The 19536-nt window shown below is 37.6% G+C and overlaps 1 protein-coding gene across 1 annotated transcript in view; it reads right to left on the reverse strand.

Annotated features, from left to right (window-relative positions):
* SLC15A2 (solute carrier family 15 member 2) overlaps positions 1–19536 on the reverse strand; it is a 61348-nt gene that overhangs the window by 4061 nt on the left and 37751 nt on the right. The window lies entirely within an intron of this gene.

The raw sequence follows: 19536 nt of genomic DNA on the forward strand, positions 1-19536 counted from the left end.
AGTCCATACAATAGACATTTTTTGAGTATTAGATGGTGTTATAATTTGTTTCAATAAAATATGATTTAAAAAACCCAAAAGGAGGGCTTCCCTGGTGGCGCAGTGGTTGAGAATCCACCTGCCAATGCAGGGGACACGGGTTCATGCCCCGGTCCGGGAGGATCCCACATGCCGCAGAGCGGCTGGGCCTGTGAGCCGTGGCCACTGAGCCTGCGCGTCCGGAGCCTGTGCTCCACAACGGGAGAGGCCACAGCAGTGAGAGGCCTGCGTACCACAAAAAACCCCACAAAACCCCAAAGGAAAAAAATCTCACAAAAGAAATAGAAGTTATGCAATGAATTAACAATGATATGTAAAGGTGGGGAAGGTAAAGAGACCTAATTGGAAGTGAGGTTTCTGTATTTCATTTTAAACGGTAAACACTGTGATACCAAGTACAGAGTTGTAAGTAGCACCTAGAGCAACCACTATGAAAACTGCAGAGATAAACTCAAAAGTGCTATAAATTAAGATGGAATCCTAAAACATGTTCAAATAGCCTGCAGAAAGGCAAGAAAAAGAATAAAGAGCAACAACAACCAAAGGAAACAAGTAGAAAACAAATAATAAAATAGCATCGTAAAGTGCTAACATATCAATAATTACCTTAATTGTAAATGGTCTAAACATACCAATCAACAGACAGAGATTAGCAGAGTAGATTAAAAAATTAAAAAACCAAATCCAACTATATGCTGCATATAAGAAACTCACTTCATATTCAACCACAGGTAGGTTGAAAGTAAAAGGATGGGAAAAGATATACTATGTACACATTAATAATAGAGAAATAAAAAGCAGTGACAATATTAATATCTTATAAGGTAGTCTTCAAAGCAAGAAAATTATCAGAGAAAAAAAGGGATATTATATAATGATGAAAGGATCAATCTGCCAGGAAGACACGATATACTAATGTGTATAAACCACAGAGCCTCAAATACATGAAGCAAAAACTGTTAAAGCTGAAATGAGAAAGAGAAGAATGTATGATTATAGTTGGTAACGTTAACACTGCTCACATTCAGCAACCAATAGAACTGTTAGGCAAAAAATCACAAGGATATAGAAGATCTGAACAACACAATCATCAGGATCTAATTAACATATATAAAACAGACCATCCAACAGTAGACTACATTTTTCTCAATTTCCTGTGAAACACTGACCAAGTAGGAAAAAACAACCACATAAAACATGCCATAAAACAAATCTTGACAAATATAAAAGAATTGAAATCATAAAGTATGTGTGCTCTGACTATGGTGGAATCAAACTGGAAATCTGTAAGAAAGACAACAGGAAACTCTCAAAACACTTGGAAACTAAGCAACACACTTCTAAATAATTATGGGTCAAATAATAAGTCTCAAGGGAAATAAAAAAAGTATGTAGAACTAAATAAAAATTAAAACACAACTTAAAGTATGTAGGATGCAACTAAAGCAGTATTGAGAGGTCTAAATGCTTACATTTAAAATGAGGAAAGGTGTCATATCACTAACTTCTTTCCTCCAGAAACTAGAAAAAGGAGCAAAATATACCCAAAGCAAGCAGCAGGAATGAGATAATACAGAAAATAAAATTGGAAATAGGAAAAAATTATTGAAAAAAAAACCCAACGAAACAAAAAGTTCGTTCTTCAAAAAAATAATGAATTTGGTAAACCTCTAGCAAGACTGACAAAAATAGAACACAAAACACCAATATCAGGAATGAAATCAGATATATCATTCCACATAGTGCAGCCATTTAACAAAATAAGGGAGTGCTACATACAACTGTATGCTCATAAATATGACAACTTAGAAAAAAATGGAACAATTCCTTAAGAACCACAAACTGCTAAAATTCAAGTAAGATGAAATAGACAATCTGAATAGCCCTATAACCATTAAGGAAATTGAATTTTTAATTAAAAAGCTCTCCAAAATGAAATCTCAAGGCCCTGATAGTCTCACTGGATAATTGTATCAAACCTTTAAAGGGTAGTTAAAACTAACTTTACACAATCTCTTCCAGAAAATGGAAGAGGAAACATTTCCCAACTAATTCAGGAAGACAGTACAGAGCCAAAGATATGACCAAAAAAAAAAAAAAAAAAAATCCCTCATGAACTTAGATGCAAAAATCCTTAACAGAATATTACCAAATATTTTAAAACACAAAAATAATTTTACACCACAAACAAGTGGGATTTACTCTAGGTATGCAAGACTGATTACCAGAATAGTCAAAACAATCCTGAAAAATACAATTGGAGGATTTATACCTTCCCATTTAAAAATGTACTATAAAGCTACCATAATTGAGACAGTGTGGTACTGACATAAGGATAGACATATTGATCAACAGAACAGAATTGAGAGTCCAGAAATAAATCCTTATATTTATGGTAAATTGATTTTTGGCAAAGCTAGTCAGGCAATTAAATGGGGAAAAGATAGTCTTTTCTACAAATGCTGCTGGGTCATTTGCCAATAGCCACATGCCAAAAAGTGGATTTAGACCCTTAATTCATAGCACACAAAAGTAGTTAACTCAAAATGGACAGTGGACCTAAGTGTAAGAGCTAAAACTGTAAAATATGTAGAGGAAAAGGTAGTAGAAAGCCTTTGTGTCCTTGGATTACTTAAAGAGTTCTTAGCTATGACACCAATAGCATAATCCTTAAAAGAAAAATTTATAAATTGGACTTCATAAAAATTTAAAACGTTTGCACTCAAAAGACACCATTAAGGAAATGGAAATACAAGCCAAAAACTTAAGAGAATATAGTGACAAATCATGTTTCTAATAAAATACTTCTAACTAGAATATATAAAGAAATCTCATAACTCAATAAGAAGACAAAGAACCCAATTTTTAAAAGTAGACAAGATTTGAATAGCGATTTCACCAAAAAAAACAAAGATGGCTAATAAGCACATGTAAAGATGCTCTTTATCATATCATTAGTCATTAGGAAAATACAAATTAAAACCACATACCCACTAGAATGATGATAATAAAAGAGACAGACAATTATAAGTGGAGGCCTAGACATGGAGAAATGAGAATCCTCATAATTGCTGATAGAAATGTAAAATGATGTAGTCACTTTGAAATGCCTTTTGTCAATTAAAAAAAAAAACCACTTTCTAAAAAAAAAAAAAAAAAAAGTTCTCAAGAACCTAGGGGCAGGACAGGAATAAAGATGCAGATGTAGAGAATGGACCTGAGGACACAGGGAGGGGGAAGGGTAAGCTGGGATGAAATGAGAGAGTGGCATGTACATATATACACCACCAAATGTAAAACAGCTAGTGGGAAGCAGCCACATAGCACAGGGAGATCAGCTCAGTGCTTTGTGGCTACCTAGGGGGGTGGGATAGGGAGGGTGGGAGGGAGACGCCAAGAGGGAGGAGATATGGGGATATATGTATATGTATAGCTGATTCACTTTGTTATAAAGCAGAAACTAACACACCATTGTAAAGCAATTATACTCCAACAAAGATGTTAAAAAAAACCCCACCACACGTTAAACATAAATTTACCATATGACCCAGCAATTTCACTCCCTGGCATGTACCCAAGAGGAATAACATGTTCATGTAAAGACTTGTACATGAATATTCATAGGAGCCTTATTTTTAATAACTAAAAATGTAGAAAAAAATCCAAATATCCATCAACTGGTGAATGGATGAACAAAATATGGTATATCCATACAATGGAATTCTATTCAGTAGTAAAAAAAGAACAAATAACTGATACGTGCTACAACATGGATGAACTTCAAAAACAATATGTTCAGTGAAGGAACCCAGATGCATAAGACCACATATATGATCCAGAAAAGACAACTCTGTAGAGACAGAAAGTAGAATTAGGGGTTGCCTGAGAGTGGGGTGTGAACAGGAATTGACTGCAAGTGGACAAGAGGTTCCTTTCTGAGGTGATGGAAGTGTTCTAAAATTGGATTATGGTGATGGTTGTGCAACTTTAAACGTTTACTAAAAAATCATTCAATTGTATACTTATAAGGAGTGAATTCTATGATATATCTACTATGCCTCAATAAAAATCTTAAGTATAGAAGATGAATATTATTTCAACATGTTTTCTCTGCATGTATAGAGTGATAAAAGTCCTTTTAAAATGTCTAATTTTAACTAAATATTTTAATTAAAAATTAAATTCTAATTTTAATTAAAATTTTTTTCCTACTTTAACAGAAGGAAATTGAAGTGAAACTAGAGGATCTGTTAAACTTCAAATCGTTCATTTCAAGTTTTTTTTTTTTTAAAGAGTCCTTCCAGATTATGAAAAAAGACAAAGAAAAATGCTGAGCAGTTGATTTCAAATGGACTACCTGGTATAAACACGAGAATGCTAGCAACTCTCATATTTCCTCTAATCTCTCCGCTCCTCACCTCCCAACTTAATCTTATGGTCAAAGTAAACAAAGTTCCCAGTTACATTTATTTTAGAAAACCTGACAGTTTTTGTTCAAGATATTTTCTAACTTCTGCAGAAGGATGGCCATCTTAAAAAAATCAAAAGCTGTTCTGGTCTTTTACAACTCTGTAGAGTAAAACGCTGTACTTTTCTTGGGGTAGTGTCATGGACACAGAGTTCTTAGAGTTCATTTTAAGATCCAATACATCAAGACAGGAACTAGCCAGGCATTCGGACTTCTTTTCATTATCTCAAACATATTTCACAATTCTTGAGAAACAAAGATTTACATTTCAGTTGAGTCATTACACAGTTTGACAGCACAAGAGTCTTAATTTCTTACACTGAATAGCAGGTAAACACCACAGAGAAATTGTAGGCAAGATACAGCATAGTCAGGTTTTGTATTCCCGAAGACCTCATCTGCATCTGAATTAGTTAGTAAATTCAACCTTTCTTTAGACACTCAGGTCATAAATATACTGTACCCTCTAGATTCCATTATCAGAAAAGTGATTTACAACATAGTATCTGAATTTTTAAAAAGTACTTCTAGGACCTGTTATTGATCTTGTTTAGTCTCCTTTTAAGTTAAAGGTGATGCCTGTCTTAAAGAGAGGTTCAAATTTTGGTTTACATATTTCATCCTTATAGATGAGATATTCTGTCTCCATATATATATAAGTATTATTTTATCAAAGTTTATATTTATAATCTGCTTTACAATAATCATTCTCACAATTAGTCAGTGTTGGTTTTATATTTAAGACAACTTCTCCATTCCCGAGTTCTTTATTTTTATTCATCTTATCTGGATTTAATCATCACACAGCTTGTGCAAGAGGTTATCTCTCATACAGGCAATCTTCCTTAAGTTTATGAAAGCTATCAGTGGCCCTAAAAATTCAACCATATTTTGGTGTAATTTTTTCTTTAGAATATTGTAGCAACTGCTCCATTATCTTTTGGTATTGAATGTTGCTGTGGAAAAACATGAGGACAGTCTGTGAGGATTTTTTTTTTCTCTTCTTAGTAGATCAGTGGTTCTTAAAGTATGGTCCCTGAATCAGCAGCATTAACATCACCTGGGAATTTGTTAAAATGCAAATTTTCAGTCCCCATTTTATAGCTACTGAATTAGGAACATGGGGTATAGAATCCAGTAATCTGTTCTAATAAACCATCCAGGCACTTCTAGTACATGCTAAAGTTCAAGAACTGATTAAATATTTCCTTTTTCTGCCTGAATACTTGAAGATTTCTTACCTTGAAATTCAATAGCCTAATCCAAAATATCTTAGAATTGAGAGCTCTCTATCAAAATTTCCTGGATTCACCTTGCAATGTGTACTCTGGCTGGTAATGGATACCTAGTAAACAAATTAATCACTTGGCTTTTATGACTGGATGGCCATGTATCTCAGGATAGTTTTAATTTATGCCTGTTGTCCCAGCATATTTATTACTAGTGCCCCCTTTACTCTCAAGACATTCCTAGTTTGAATGATAGATGATTATTTATGACCAGTGAGTCCAGTGGTTTGCAAAATACCTATGACTGATCAAGATGCTGTATGGATTTTGGGAAAGCCCTGATAGGAGATTCAGAGTAGAGGCCCATAGGGTTTTTGAGTAAAATCACACTTATTTTGAAAAGTTATTATCCTTATTTTGAGAGAGAACTCTTGGCTTCCTATTGGGCTGTGGTAAAGACTGAACACTCACTTGACTTAAACAACAGCTGCCCCACATGAATTGGGTGTCCGATCTACCAAGCCATAGAGTCGGGCATGTCCAGTAACACTCCTGCATCACGTGGTATATTTGGGACTGGGCTTGAGCAAGTGTAAATTGGATGAGCAGGTAGTTTTCACTCCTGGTGTGCTACTCCCATTGCATTTCCAATCCTGCCCTCATACTATGCTTAAGCCACATGAAGTGCTCTCCATGGCCAGTTGATTGAAAAAGAAAAAAATATGAGCCTAGTTCATAGATGGTTTTGTATGACAGCTGGAGATGACTTCTGCAATGCAGTAGCCCCACCAAGGAGTGACCCTTCAGCAAAATAAAATGGAAATTCCATCCAATGGGCATAATTTTAAACAGGATATCTCATTGCCCATTTTGCCCACAGGAAAGCAGGCCTGTGGAGCAGCTCTATAGTAATGCATGGACAGGGGCTAATGATTTGGCGGGATAGTTGGGGACATGAAAGGAATAAGATAATGAGGATTGGTGACAAGTTGGTCTGGGAAAAGAGGTATGTGACGGGATCTCTCAGAATGAACTCAGAGTGTGAGAATATCTGTGTCCTATGTAAATGCTCACCAAAGGGCCTTTACTTCCGAGAAATTTTTCTTTACCCAGGTAAGCATGATGACCCTCATAATTTCAGCGCTAGTGACCCTATGATCAGTTATTCAATGCCAAATGTTCCTGTGGGTCAAACCCAATTGATTACCCACACCAGCTCTTCTGCCTATTAACCAGCTCCAAGTTGTTTCTGGCAAGTTGGTGCCACTTATTATCTCTTCCATCCCAAGCTGCCGTCATCCTTATTGAAATCACAGAATCTATTTCAATATAAGTATTTTCCACCTTCATCTCTGAAGGTAGCCACTGTGGTGCTTTTCAAATACATTGGCACTACATTAATGCATTTCTCAATGTTCTTATGACAGTTGTGGGATGGCTTAGAGGGTAGTACATAAATCCACACTGGCATTCTCATCTCCCTAGATCTTTCTATTCCTTCCTCTATAAGAGATTTCTGGCACCTCAACTCAACCTAGGTGAAAAGTGAATCCAATTTTCAGTCTACGAAAAGATAAAATAATTAGAACTCTACCAACTGCAGGTGATAGCACATTGAATGCAGACTCTCTGATAAATGCACCTATATAATCATTTTTAGCTTAACTGAAATTCTTTTCCTCCATTTCTAGTGTAGTACCCTCATAATTCAGTTCTGTTTATTCCTCTGGGGTTTTGCTGATAAACATTAGTACAGTTTTGCAACTCTTTTACCATATAGGCCTCTTGCTCCCAAATTTGACTGTGTAGTTGGCCCACATGCGTTTTAGGATCTGCCTCTAGCTGTAGATGTGGAAGCAGTGAAGGAGAGCTGGGGAGTGTGTGAGGAAAGCTGGCACTCACTTGCCTGGTAATCACCTCAAGTAGGGTCATTACAGGGTCTTCAGGCAAGGCCGGCACCATCAATCAGGTGTAAAGAGGCTGCTTCTGGCAACAGAGGCTCAGTGGTGTTTGCAGCTAACAGATTCCTAGAGTCATCTGAATTCTTCTAGGTTGAGCATTCCAATTCCCTGTGTTCCTGATATCCTGTCCCCTTTTCTTTCTCACTTTTCCCTGGATGTCTGTCCTCTTGTCTGTTTTTGTCTCTTTCTGTTGCTCTTTTTGTTTTCCTTCCAAGCTGTGTGTCTTCATACTTAAGCTTTTCTTTCTTTTGCTCATCTGTCCGCTCAGCTGACCACATTCTGTTACAGGATTCTAATACCCCTGGGTAACTTCTGCTTACACAAAAGTTGCCATGCTGCCACCATCCCTGACCCCCCAAAACTCACACACCCTTCAGTTTGAATGTCCTATTCCATCTGACTCTCTGAACCTTTGTCTCAATTCTAAATTCTTGAGAGACTCTGATGAGCCCTACTTGGGCCAATGTTCTGCCTTGGTCTAATCTCCAAGGATGGCAGAGTTGCTTAATACCTAGGGCTTCCCCTCTTCTGGGTTTGGCTGGTGAGGTTCTCTAAGAGAGAGGTTTGGGCAGGGAGGATCCTGTGGAGAATGTAAAAGAAATATAAGCTATGATCCTTGTATTTAGGGAATTGAATATCATGGACTCAGAACCTGCTGTGCTTCATTAGTAGAATTCTGGCTCCTTTTTGAATTTCTATAATTGGATATTGCAGAAAATATAGATGAAGTTAGCCCAAGGTAGATTTATACCAATAAAGTTCTAACCTACTGAAGATCTGAACTTTCTTTCCTAAAGATTAAAACTTAATGTAGTAGACTATAGTATTTATGGAATACCTACTTATCCCCAATGCTTTGCACATATTTTATTTTATTCTCTTCTCTGAGAAACTCTATGGACAGTTATTATCACCCTTTACCCAAGACTCAGAGATATTAAGAAACTTTGCAAAAGGACCCACAGTAGTAAATAGAGATTCAAACTAGAGTTTTCTAGTCCAGAGTCCATGTTTCTTCTGGTAATAATACAAAGCTGTCTCTCTAACCAGAGCAATAAGAAACCGACCTTTAGTTAGAACTAAATCCACCTCTTCTAGAGGTCCTAGTGTCTCAGAAGGCACCAGAGCAATGCAGAAACCAGACATGTTAAAAGTGAATTGTGCTGGCTTTGTTTGTTATGGCATAGCCTAGAAAGGAGGCCACATGCCACTACTCAAGCTACACATTGCAACATGGTCTACGTGCCACCATACAGGACTCATAATTTCTCAGGGACCACACAAGACCTTATAAACCCTCCCTAGATGACATACCAAGCATTAATCTCATCCTTATAAAGGCCTGTGGAAGAAAGGAAAGGTCAACAAAACAAAAATCACATTATGTTTGGGTTTTTAGAAAGTAAACTCACAGGAATTCCTAGGTTTCCTTTTGTTTCCTATGTATCTCAGGCAGGGTGCTGGAGAAGCGTACAAACAGCAACCACCAATGGGTGCAGCCAAAAGAGTCCTCCATAATGACTGTTCACCCAGCCAAGGAACCAGAAAAAGAGCAGGTTAGCAGAACAGAAAACGTTGTTTGCAATACCAATCCTACTCCATCCAAACACCAATGGAAAACTGTCTCCTCCACTGTAATGTCTGTGGGACTGAGCAGGGAGTTGAATTTTCATCCCTCAACCATTGCTACCATTCTGCTTCTCCCATCAGGGTGGCATATGCAAGGTCAGTGATAGCAGGCAGTACTCCAGTTCCACCACTGGTGTAGTGTCAGCATGACTAAGCAAGGAGCTGAGCTTCCAACCCTTACTTATCAGCTAGGAGGCAAAAGGAGGTTGTTGAAGGTGGTGCTAGTCAGCACTCTTCTTCCTTCCTGCCCTTGTGTCAGCAGGGCCCAGGGGGTTGCTGAACTTCTTCCTCTACCAGGTAGCAATGAGATGGAATGAACTGGGACATATTGGTGGTCCACGTTCTCCACTCTCACCATCTTTCCATCCCTAGTTTAAGTGGAGCTCAGCAGAGAACTGAACTACCACACCCACCCACTAGCAATGAGGTGGAAAAGGAAGTATGAGGTGGAGCTATGTGGCACTCTAATCTCCCCCCTGCTGTCAGTGGGGCCCAGCAGGGAGCTCAACTTTAAACCCAGCAACAATGAGGTAGTGCCAGTTGGTATCATAGGACCCAGGGTTGTCACAGGACCCAGTGGGGTACTGAATATCCACCTCCACCTGACCTGAGCACTACTCTTAAACAGGGTGACTTCTTTCCAAAAAAGAAAAAGATTGCATGTAGAATCTAACAACATAATAACCAAAATGTATGAGATACAACTGAAAATAATTCACCATTCTAAGCACCAGGACAATCACAACTTGAATGAGAAAAGGCAATTAGCAGATGCCAAAAATGAGATGATTCAGATGTTGGAATTATCTGGCAAGCACTTTAAAACAGCAATCATAAAAATATTTTAACTACCAATTACAAACATTCTTGAAACAAATGAAAAAATAGAAAGCCTTGGCAAAGAAATAAAGCTATAAAAAAGAATAAAAAAGAAATTATAAAACTGAAAATTACAATAAATGAAATAAAACACACTAGATGTGCTCAACAGTAGACTAGAGATGACAGAGTAAAGAATCAGTAAACTCAAAAACAGAGTAACAGAAGCTATCCAGTCAACAACAGTAAGTGACCAGAGCCTCAGCGGCATGTGGGACAATAACAAAAGATCTAATATTTATGTCATGAGAGCCCCAGAAGCAGAGGAGGAGAGTAGGGCTGAAAAAATATTCAAAGAAACAGTCAAAGGCTGAAAAAATTTCAAATTTGATGAAAGATGTTAACATACAGATTCAAGAAGATTACAGAGAGAGACCTTCAAGACTGCAGAGGAGTAAGATGTGGAGATCATCTTCCTCCCCACAAATACATCAGAAATACATCTATATGTGGAACAACTCCTACAGAACACCTACTGAACGCTGGCAGAAGACCTCAGACTTCCCAAAAGGCAAGAAATTCCCCATGTACCTGGCTGTGTGGCTGACAGGGTCTTGGTGCTCTGGTGGGGTGTCAGGCCTATACCTTCGAGGTGGGAGAGCCGAGTTCAGGACACTGGTCCATCAGAGACTTCCTGGCTCCATGTAGTATCAAACAGCGAAAGCTTTCCCAGAGATCTGCATCTCAACAATAAGACCCAGTTCCACTCAACAACCAGCAAGCTACAGTGCTGGACACCCTATGCCAAACAATCAGCAAGACAGGAACACAACCCAACCAATTGGCAGAGAGGCTGCCTAAAATCATAATAAGGTCACAGACACCCCACAACACACCACCGGACACAGTCCTGCCCACAACAAAGACAAGAGCCAGCCTCATCCACCAGAACACAGGCACTAGTCCCCTCCACCAGGAAGCCTACACAACACACTGAACCAACCGTACCCACTGGGGGCAGACAACAAAAATGGTGGGAACTACGAACCTGCAGCCTGTGAAAAGGAAACCCAAAACACAGTAAGTTAAGCAAAATGAGAAGACAGAGAAACACACAGCAGATGAAGGAGCAAGGTAAAAACCCACCAGACCAAACAAATGAAGAGGAAATAGGCAGTCTACCTGAAAAAGAATTCAGAGTAATGATAGTAAAGATGATCCAAAATCTTGGAAATAGAATGGAGAAAATACAAGAAACATTTAACAAGGATCTAGAAGAACTAAAGAGCAAACAAACAATGATGAACAACACAATAAATGAAATTTAAAATTCTCTAGAAGGAATCAATAGCCAAATAACTGAGGCAGAAGAACGGATAAGTGACCTGCAGGATAAAATAGTGGAAATAACTACTGCAGAGCAGAATAAAGAAAAAAGAATGAAAAGAATTGAGGACAGTCTCAGAGACCTCTGGGACAACATTAAACACACCAACATTTGAATTATAGGGGTCCCAGAAGAAGAAGAGAAAAAGAAAGAGACTGAGAAAATAACTGAAGAGATTATAGTTGAAGACTTCCCTAATATGGGAAAGGAAATAGTCAATCAAGTCCAGGAAGCACAGAGAGTCCCATACAGGATAAACCCAAGGAGAAACATGCCAAGACACATATTAATCAAGCTATCAAAACTTAAAGACAAAGAAAAAATGTTAAAAGCAGCAAGGGAAAAACAACAAATAACATACAAGGGAATCCCCATAAGGTTAACAGCTTATCTTTCAGCAGAAACTCTGCAAGCCAGAGGGAGTGGAAAGACATATCTAAAGTGATGAAAGGGAAAAACCTACAACCAAGATTACGCTACCCAGCAAGGATCTCATTCAGATATGATGGAGAAATTAAAAACTTTACAGAGACCAAAAGCTAAGAAAATTCAGCACCACCAAAACAGCTTTACAACAAATGCTAAGGAACTTCTCTAGGAAAGAAACACAAGAGAAGGAAAAGACCTACAATAACACACCCCAAACAAATAAGAAAATGGTAATAGGACCATACATATCGATAATTACCTTAAATGTAAATGGATTAAATGTTTCCACCAAAAGGCACAGACTGGCTGAATGTATACAAAAAGAAGACCTGTATATATGCTGTCTACAAAAGACCCACTTTAGACCTAGGGACACATGCAGACTGAAAACGAGGGGATGGAAAAAGATATTCCATTTACATGGAAATCAAAAGAAAGCTGGAGTAGCAATTCTCATATCAGACAAAATAGACGTTAAAATAAAGACTATTACAAGAGACAAAGAAGGACACTACATAATGATCAAGGGATCAATCCAAGAAAAAGATACAACAATTATAAATATTTATGCACCCAACATAGGAGCACCTCAATACATAAGGCAAATACTAACGGCCATAAAAGGGGAAATCGGCAGTAACACAATCATAGTAGGGGACTTTAACACCCCACTTTCACCAATGGACAGATCATCCAAAATGAAATAAATAAGGAAACACTAGCTTTAAATGATACATTAATCAAGATGGACTTAATTGATATTTATAGAACATTCCATCCAAAAACAACAGAATACACATTTTTTTCAAGTGCTCCTGGAACATTCTCCAGGATAGATCCTATCTTGGGTCATAAATCAAGTCTTGGTAAATTTAAGAAAATTGAAATCATATCAAGTATCTTTTCCAATCAAAATGCTATGGGACTAGATATCAATTACAGGAAAAAATTTGTAAAAAATACAAACACATGGAGGCTAAATAATACACTACTTAATAACCAAGAGATCACTGAAAAAAATCAAAAAGGGAATCAAGAAATACCTAGAAACAAATGACAATGAAAATATGATGACCCAAAACCTATGGGATGCAGCAAAAGCGTTCTAAGCGGGAAGTTTATAGCAATACAATCCTACCTTAAGAAACAAGAAACATCTCAAATAAACAACCTAACCTTACACCTAAAGCAATTAAGAAAGAACAAAAACCCCCAGAGTTAGCAGAAGGAAAGAAATCATAAAGATCAGATCAGAAATGAAGGAAACGATAGCGAAGATCAGTAAAACTAAAATCTGGTTCTTTGAGAATATAAACAAAATTGACCAACCAGTAGCCGAACTCATCAAGAAAAAAAGGGAGAAGACTCAAATCAATAGAATTAGAAATGAAAAAGGAGTAGTAACAACTGACACTGCAGAAATACAAAGGATCATGAGAGATTACTACAAGCAACTATATGCCAATAAAATGGACAACATGGAAGAAATGGACATATTCTTAGAAAAGCACAACCTACCGAGACTGAACCAGAAAGACATAGAAAATATAAACAGACCAATCACAAGCACTTAAATTGAGACTGTGATTAAAATCTTCCAACAAACAAAAGCCCAGGACCAGATGGCTTCACAAGCAAATTCTATCAAACATTTAGAGAAGAGCTAACACCTATCCTTCTCAAACTCTTCCAAAATAGAGCAGAGGGAGGAACACTCCCAAACTCATTCTATGAGGCCACCATCACCCTGATAACAAAACCAGACAAAGAAAGAAAGCTACAGGCCAATATCACTGATGAACACAGATGCAAAAATCCTCAACAAGATACTAGCAAACAGAATCCAACAGCACATTAAAAGGATCATACAACATGATCAAGTGGGGTTGATCCCAGGAATGCAAGGGTTCTTCAATATACTCAAATCAATCAATGTGATAAACCATATTAACAAACTGAAGGAGAAAAACCATATGATCATCTCAATAGATGCAGAAAAAGCTTTTGGCAAAATTCAACACCCATTTATGATAAAAACCCTCCAGAAAGTAGGCATAGAGGAAACTTACCTCAACATAATAAAGGCCATATATGACAAACCCATAGCCAACATCGTTCTCAATGGTGAAAAAATGAAACCATTTCCTCTAAGATTAGGAACAAGACAAGGATGTCCACTCTCACCACTATTATTCAACATAGTTTTGGAAGTTTTAGCTACAGCAATCAGAGAAGAAAAAGAAATAAAAGGAATCCAAATCGGAAATGAAGAAGTAAAACTGTCACTGTTTGCAGATGACATGAAACTGTACATAGAGAAGCCTAAAAATGCTATCATAAAACCACTAAAGCTAATCAATGAATTTGGTAAAGTAGCAGGATACAAAATTAATGCCCAGAAAGCTCTTGCATTCCTATATACTAATGATGAAAAATCTGAAACAGAAATTAAGGAAACACTCCCATTTACCACTGCAACAAAAAGAATAAAATACCTAGGAATAAACCTACCTAAGGAGACAAAAGACCTGTATGTAGAAAACTATAAGACACTGATGAAAGAAATTAAACATACAAACAGATGGAGAGATATACCATATTCTTGGATTGGAAGAATCAACATTGTGAAAATGACTCTACTACCCAAAGCAATGTACAGATTCAATGCAATCCCTATCAAACTACCAATGGCATTTTTCACAGAAGTAGAACAAAAAATTTCACAATTTGTATGGAAACATAAAAGACCCCGAATAGCCAAAGCAATCCTGAGAAAGAAAAACGGAGCTAGAGGAATCAGGCTCCCTGACTTCGGACTATAGTACAAAGCTACAGTAATCAAGACAGTACGGTACTGGCACAAAAACAGAAATATAGATCAATGGAATAGGATAGAAAGCCCAGAGGTAAACCCACACACATATGGTCACCTTATTTTTGATAAAGGAGGCAAGAATATACAACGGAGAAAAGACAGCCTCTTCAATAGTGGTGCTGGGAAAACTGGACAGCTACATGTAAAAGAATGAAATTAGAACACTCCCTAACTCCATAAACAAAAATAAACTCAAAATGGATTAAAGACCTAAATGTAAGGCAAGACACTATAAAACTCTTAGAGGAAAACAAAGGCAGAACACTCTATGACATAAATCACAGCAAGATCCTTTTTGACCCACCTCCTAGAGAAATGGAAATAAAAACAAGAATAAACAAATGGGACCTAATGAAACTTAAAAGCTTTTGCACAGCAAAGGAAACCATAAACAAGACCAAAAGACAACCCTCAGAATGGCAAAAAATATTTGCAAATGAAGCAACTGACAAAGGATTAATCTCCAAAATTTACAAGCAGCTCATGCAGCTCAATATCAAAAAAAGAAACAGCCCAATCCAAAAATGGGCAGAAGACCTAAACAGACATTTCTCCAAAGAAGACCTACAGATTGCCAGCAAACACATGAAAGGATGCTCAAGATCACCAATCATTAGAGAACTGCAAATCAAAACTACAAAGAGGTATCACCTCATACCAGTCAGAAGGGCCATCATTTAAAAATCTACAAACAATAAATGCTGGAGAGGGTGTGGAGAAAAGGGAACCCTCCTGCACTATTGGTGGGAATGTAAATTGATACAGGCACTATGGAGAACAGTATGGAGGTTCCTTAAAAAATATGACCCAGCAATCCCATTACTGGGCGTATACCCTGAGAAAACCATAATTCAAAGAGTCATGTACCACAATGTACATTGCAGCTCTATTTATAATAGCCAGGACATGGCAGCAAACTAAGTGTCCATTGACAGATGAATGGATAAAGAAGATGTGGCACATATATACAATGGAATATTACTCAGCCATAAAAAGAAACGAAATTGAGTTATTTGTAGTGAGGTAGGTGGACCTAGAGACTGTCATACAGAGTGAAGTAAGTCGGAAAGAGAAAAATAAATACCGTATGTTAACACATATATATGGAATCTAAAAAAAAAAAAAAGATTATGAAGAACCCAGGGGCAGGACAGGAATAAAGATGCAGACATAGAGAATGGACTTGAGGACATGGGGAGGGGGAAGGGTAAGCTGGGATGAAGTGAGAGAGTGGCATGGACTTATATATACTAACAAATGTAAAATAGATAGCTAGTGGGAAGCAGCCGCATAGCACAGGGAGATCAGCTCCATGCTTTGTGCCCACCTAGAGTGGTGGGATAGGGAGGATGGGAGGGAGACGCAAGTGGGAGGAGATATTGGGATACATGTGTATGTATAGCTGATCCACTTTGTTATAAAGCAGAAACTAACACACCATTGTAAAGCAATTATACTCCAATAAAGATGTTAAAAGAAAAAAAAAAGCAAAAAGTGTGTTGAATGGATAAAGCAATGAATAAATGAACAGATGCAAATAAAGACCGGCTCAATGTGGGAAAAAAAAAAAAACAAATCCGCCTGACACAACTAGAGGAAGCCCGTGCGCAGCAACGAAGACCCAACGCAGCTAAAAATAAATAAATAAAATAAACTTATAAAAAAAACTTAAAAAAACCCCACTATTATCCTAAATGTGTATATTATAAAAAGAAAAAAGAAAAATAAATGATCCAAGTATCTATATCAAGAAGTTAGAAAGAGCAAAGCAAATTAAACCCAAAGAAAGTAAATGGAATGACATTTAAAAAAGAAAGATTCAAGGTTGGGAAGGCTCAGTATGGTAAAGATGCCAACTCTCCCCAGACTGACCTACAGATGTGATAAAATCCCAATTAAGATCTCATCAGATCTCTGTGTTGGCGGGGGGTGTGCAACTTGACAAGGGCCAGTGGCAGGATGAGACTAGTTAGGTAGGTAGGGACAAGGTCAGATGGCCTTGTTGAGGAGTTAGCAGTTTAGATTGAATAGGGAGCAATGAAGTGCTTTTAATCAATAAAGCAATATGAGTTACATTGTAAGAAAGATCATATTGCTAGTAATGTAGGAAAAATTGGAGGCCGAAAAGTAAACTTAAAAGGCTGTTGTAATAATCTACATATATGATGGTGGCTTTAACTGGTATAGTGGCAGTGGGAAAGGAGAGAAGTGGACAGATTCGAAGCCTACTAAGTAAGTAGAATCTCCAAGATTTGTTGATCAATTGAGTATGTGTGAAGTGGCAAAGGGAGGAATCATGGAAAATGCCTAAGTTCCTAACTTGGAAAATGGGTAAATGATGTAGAACTTGGAACTACATAATCATAGTCTTGTGACTTTTTCCTGCACTCCCAGGCAATCCAAAAATAGGAATAGAAATAATGGATATATGTGCCTAGTGGTAGAAAAGATTGGTAAAGACGTTGGAAGGTGAAGAGGGCCAAAAATTCTGAGGTGGTAGCAAATGCATAATTAAAATGTGGAGCTATAATAACTGACCATGAGGTCCAAGCTAGTTTCATGGCCAGACTAGCACACAGTATGAGAAAACTGAGATGTGTCGATTGGAGTTTAAAATGAAGATGAACAATGAGTTCAATAGAGAGGGGCAGGAAAAGTTGTAGAAGGATAGAAGATCTAAAAATTGGAGATTTTGGAGGTAGAGTCTTTTAAGGTATATTTAAGATATAGTTAAGTTTGAGGATGACTGAGTTACCCTAGATAAAGTAAAATGGAGATCACTGGCATTAAAATGGAGCCAAAGAATTGGTGTTAATGTCTATGGATGTGGAAGACTCCAACATATTGTTAAATACTTCTCCAGCCTTATCTCCCACTACTACTCTGCACACATTCTACTCCACACAAATCAGGCTACTCATCATTCTCCCAATGTTTTGTATTCCTGCCTCTTCACCTTTGCTTGTGAGGGACTGTCTACCTGCAATGCTGTCTTGTCCCTTGCTTCCATGTCCAAATTCTAGTCACCTTCAAGGTCAAGCCTAATAAACTATCTACTCCATGAATCCTTCCTTAATTCCCGTGGCCAGAAGTAATCTCTCCTTCTTATGAATTTTCATAACATTTTGTAATTTCCTTGGTATAGGTGACATTCTGTCTTCAGTAAACAGGATTGAAATAATGCATATGAAAAGTAAAATGCTAAACAAATGAAAATTATTACATTAATTTTTATTTACATGATAGTTATTTAGGTACTTGCCTTATCTTCCTACTGCAAACTCCTTAAGAGTAGGGACTCTATTCCAATTTATTTCTCCCATAGCTTCTGACATAATGTCTCTCAGGTTAAAAAAAAAAGTTCCATTAAATTGAATTAAACCATGGAGGCAAAAGAATTCAGGTAAACTTATATAGAAATTACCAGAGCCCAGGTTTCCTAAGAGGAACATGTGCTTCCTTTAGGTCAAAGATTTTTTTTTCATTTTAGTTTTATCTAATTGTAATAAACAAGTATAATTAAATCACATTCTCCTGCTTTTCCTCTTACTTCATAAATCACTCATTCTCATCACCTTTTCTGGATCCTCCTCTTCTAGATCTCTAATGTTGGGAAACCTCAGGACTAGACCTTGAACCTCTTCTCTGTATACGTTTACTTCCTAGGATATCTGCTCCAGTGTCACGCCTTTAAATACCGTTTATATGCTGATGACTCTCAAGTTTATATATCCAGCTCCAGGCTCTTAACTGAACTTCAGACCCATAAAACTGCCAGCTCAACATCTCCAATTGGATACGTTATTGGCATCTGAAGTTCAACATGCACAAAACTCTTAGTTACTTTACACCCCAAATCTATTCTTGCCCTAGTCTTCCCTACTCTCAGAAAATTGCACCATCATTCATCCTCATTACTCGAGCCTTCAAATCTAAGAGTCAGTACTGATTTCTTTCTTTCAAATCATATGTGCCAACCATATTCAATTCACGTCAGTCCTACCTTAAAGATAATTTAATTTATTCCAAGTCAAGCCATTTCTCCCCACCTCCACTGCTACCACCTTGGCCAAGTAACAATCATGTTTTACCTGGACTATTATAAATATCTCCTAATTGGACTCCCTGCTTCCATTCCTTCCTGCTTACAGACAATTCTCTACTTAGCAGCCAAATTGATCTTACAGAATGTCAGTTTATGTCATCCCCGTGTTCTAAACCTCCAACAGTTTCACATCTCACTTAGAATAACATCAAAATGTTTTATCATGGCCACAGGCCCCACATAATCTGGTCCCTAGCTTCCTGGGACTGCATCCTCTACCTCTTTACACCTTACTTACTCCAGTCCTGTCATACTGTCCTTCTTGCTCTACCTCAGTATTCCATTACTTCCTCAAGCCCTGTGTACTCTCTAAGGTCTTGACAGCTAGTCAAGATAAGTGAGGTAACCTTGCACACAGGTATAGCAGATTACTTATCTTTGTTTTTCCAACACCTAACTCAATGAATGGCATATAGTGAAACTCAAAAGATGTATTTTTTTCTTTTTTTTCTTTTTTTTTTTTTTTGCGGTATGCGGGCCTCTCACTGTTGTGGCCTCTCCTGTTGCGGAGCACAGGCTCCGGACGCGCCGGCTCAGTGGCCATGGCTCACAGGCCTAGCCACTCTGCGGCACGTTGGACCTTCCTGGACCGGGG

The sequence above is a fragment of the Kogia breviceps genome, chromosome 5 (genome assembly GCF_026419965.1).
Source record: "Kogia breviceps isolate mKogBre1 chromosome 5, mKogBre1 haplotype 1, whole genome shotgun sequence".
Taxonomy (NCBI): Eukaryota; Metazoa; Chordata; class Mammalia; order Artiodactyla; family Physeteridae; genus Kogia; species Kogia breviceps.